The following is a 4,264-nucleotide window of genomic DNA, read 5'->3' as shown; positions in this document are numbered from 1 at the left end:
ATAGGTGAACAAAGTGTTAAATAACAAAAATTAGACAAAAGTTAGTGGAAGCCTAAATTTCATAATAATCAATTGATTTAGTTACGAGTGTACAAAAACGTTTTTCGATATAATAAAACTTGATTATTAAAATGTCCTTGTTTAAATAATGTGAATTAGAATATTGGTTGTTGAATATATAAATAACTTGCAACGTGTATTTAAAACGTGTTTGTAATTTTTGAATATATATAATTTCAAATTAGTTAAGTAGATAGTAGTAACACTTCTTTATTTAATTCGATTGATTTTTAGATATGTTATTTAAAACATTTGAGGAGTTAAAATAAACGTTGGCGCATAAATGAATTATATTAAATTAAGTTTTAGAGCGTAAACGTTAGGTGATATAATAATATCTATTGTTTAAACGATTTTAATTTATATATATTAAACTTTGAAATATAATTAGTTTTTGAAAAACTAAATATTAGAGTAGTAAATAAATATTTCTAAAATATAAAAGTTTATATTTCTAAATGAAAATATATTTATATTTTACGAAGTAATGAAATATAATATTAACTTGGTCATAAAACGTTTTGGATTTAAAATAATATTATTAAACATACTTTGATAAATAACGAGATTTTGATTTATAGAAGCAAATGACCACAACACTCAAATGTAAAGATTATACTTTGGGTAATATAGTCTATCGATGATTGGGTCGAAGTATTAATAAAGGCACACGTCGCGTAACGTAAAGTGCTAGTTTTCTAAGCGTACGAAAAGACGTTTGAAAAACCGAAACCAGCACGTAAGTCGAGTGACAACGTGTGAATCATCGGTATTAAAATTATAAGTCAACTATGCGGGTAAATATAATATAATATTTAATTAATTATAAAGATTAAATATATTATATAATTAAAACGTGGTGTCGGCAGAGTAAAACAAGAAAGTGAGCTGGTGAACAACATCATGCGATCGCATGATTTTATCAAATGGACTCCATGTGATCACATGGAGTCGAGGTACTGAAATCATTTATAAATCAAACTCGTTTCGTTCATAATTACACACATATATCAAATCTATATCTCTCTGTACTTATATTTATATTATTAATATTAATAATATTATTATTATTAATAATATTATTATTATTATTAGTATTAGGATTACTATTATTAGTATTATATATAAAATATTACGACGAAGGTACGTACGAGCTATTTCAAAATGGGTTTTACGAGCAGGATAAAGCTAAAGAAATTATGGGTTATAACTATGGAAGTTATGGGTATGGTTAAGGGGTATTGCTCGTAAGTCAAACTAGTGTTTATCATCTCCGTTGTGTCTACGTACTTTCCTGCAATATTGAATCACAATATTGTATGTGAGCACTCATAACTTAACTTTTATATATTAATAGTGTATCCATGACTAGTGCTCGAGTATATATGATTATGCATGCTTGAATGTTCAATTTTTGTCGTTAGATAGTTATGATAAATCACGAATTTGATACATATGCGATTGAGATAAGGTATATGATATAGATAAGGTATATGATATGCATGTCGTTGGAAAGCTGGCGGAAAATTAATAACTTTTCATTTAGAAAGCGAATGATTTCGATGAACGGTTTAAAAGATATAGTCAACGGAATGATCATTAATCTTAGTATTATTATTAAAAATGATTATTATTATTACCATCGTCGTTATTATCGTCGTTATTATTACTATCTAATTATTATATTTATTATCGTTATCAATATAAATATTATCATTAAAATTGTTATTATTATTAGTATTACTATCGTTATTATCATTTAGATTATTATTAACATTATCATTATTATTATTATTATCATTATTATTTTTATCATTAAAATAGTTATTCGTAATATCATTAATGTTATTATAATATTTATTATTATTAGTATCATTATAATTAAAAATTAATATTAATATCATCTAATTATTATGACTAATAATATTATCATTATGAATGCGATTTAAAAGAGGACTAAAAGCTATTAAACAAGTCGAGTAAGAAATAATGAGTATAAGTATCATGATTCAGTTAAAATAATGTTAAGATTATGATTCAGATAAAATATCATTTTTATTATTATCATTATTATTATTATTATTAAAAGTATCGTTAAAGTTAAAACTATCAGTTTATCAAAATTATCGTTTTAATAGAAATATTATTGTTATTATAAAATATCATTAAAGTTAAAACTATCAGTTTATCAAAATTACCCTTTTATCTTCACTTTTTTTTACCTTTGCCAAGATCCAAAAAACACATTTCTTCCCAAATCTTCATCGCTTTCTTCAACTTTCAACTCTTTAAGGTTTATTGATAATGCTAAAAACGAACATATATTTCATTGCATTATCCCTCAAGAAAGACAAGCTTTTAGTTGCAATTGTTCTATTCACAAGTGATATTTGTTTAAATAATAAAAGGTGAAGACAAAAGACAGATTCGATGAATTGAAGACGCAAACGACCAAAAAGCTAAAAAGTACAAAGTACAATCAAAGTGGTTCAAATTATTGGTGAGAAACGTCTCAAAATTACAAGAGTACAAGAAGCAAAACGCAAAATACAAGATATTAAATTGTACGCAAGGACGTTCGAAAATCCAGAACCAGGACCAGAGTCAACTCTCAACGCTCGACGCAACGGACTAAAAATTACAAGTCAACTATGCACATAAATATAATATAATATTTAAATAATTCTTAAAATTATTTATATATTATATTTATTTATTAAACCGTCGGCAAACTAGAAAACAAAGACATGTGAACTTCACCAGCTGGCCATGCGATCGCATGGCCGGAAAGAGTTAATTCCATGCGATCGCATGGATGAAAAATCCAGCCCAGGTCCTATAAATTCAACGTGTTTTGGCCAAAATATATCCATCTTTTTCTCTTCCATCACTCGTATACATATATATATATATATATATATATATATATATATATATATATATATATATATATATATATATATAATTTTAATTTTAAATTCCAATAATAAGGGTATGTTAGCGAATGTTGTAAGGGTGTAAGTCGAAATTCTGTCCGTGTAACGCTACGCTAATTTTAATCATTGTAAGTTATGTTCAACCTTTTTAAATTAATGTCTCGTAGCTAAGTTATTATTATGCTTATTTAATGCCGAAGTAATCGTGATGTTGGGCTAAATACTAAAATTGGGTAATTGGGCTTTGGACCATAATTGAGGTTTGGATAAAAGAACGACACTTGTAGAAATTAGACTATGGGCTATTAATGGATTTTATATTAACTAAATGATACCTCGTTGATTTAATATATAGACTTATAATTTGACGTATTTATATATATCCACATACGCTTGACTGGGTACGGTGGGCGGGATATCTATAAATACCAATAATTTTTCATTTTACCGGACACGGAACTGGATTAATAGTTAATAGACTTGTTGAAACAGGGGTGGATTACATTCAAGGGTAATTGGTGTAATTGTTAACAAAGTAGTAAAACCTTGGTTTACACGCAGTCGATAACCTGGTGTATTCATTAAACAAAGTATTAAGACCTTGTTACAATTCGAATCCCTAATTAGTTGGAATATTTGACTTCGGGAATAAGATTAATTTGATGAAGACTTTCGCGCTTTATGATTATGACTGATGGACTATTATGGACAAATTCGTATGGACATATCAAATAATCCAGGACAAAGGACAATTAACCCATGGGAATAAACTAAAAACAACACGTCGAACATCATGATTACGGAAGTTTAAATAAGCATAATTCCTTTATTTCATATTTAATTTCCTTTATTTCATATTTAATTGCACTTTTAATTATCGCACTTTTATTTATTGTTATTGTATTTAATTGCACTTTTAATTATCGTACTCTTTAATTGTCGTACTTTTTATTTATCGCATTTTTATTTATCACAATTACATTATCGTTATTTACTTTACGATTTAAATTAAGTCTTTTATATATTTAATATTTTACATTAGGTTTTAACTGCGACTAAAGTTTTAAAATCGACAAACCGGTCATTAAACGGTAAACACCCCCTTTTATAATAATAATACTACTTATATATATTTTTGTATTTTTACAATTATAAGTTAAAAAATATAGCGTTAAACTTGGCTAAGTCTCCATGTGGAACGAACCGGACTTACTAAAAACTACACTACTGTACGATTAGGTACACTGCCTATAAGTGTTGTAGCAAGG

This window comes from Rutidosis leptorrhynchoides, chromosome 11 (genome assembly GCF_046630445.1).
Source record: "Rutidosis leptorrhynchoides isolate AG116_Rl617_1_P2 chromosome 11, CSIRO_AGI_Rlap_v1, whole genome shotgun sequence".
NCBI lineage: Eukaryota > Viridiplantae > Streptophyta > Magnoliopsida > Asterales > Asteraceae > Rutidosis > Rutidosis leptorrhynchoides.
This window is presented reverse-complemented; position numbering follows the sequence as displayed.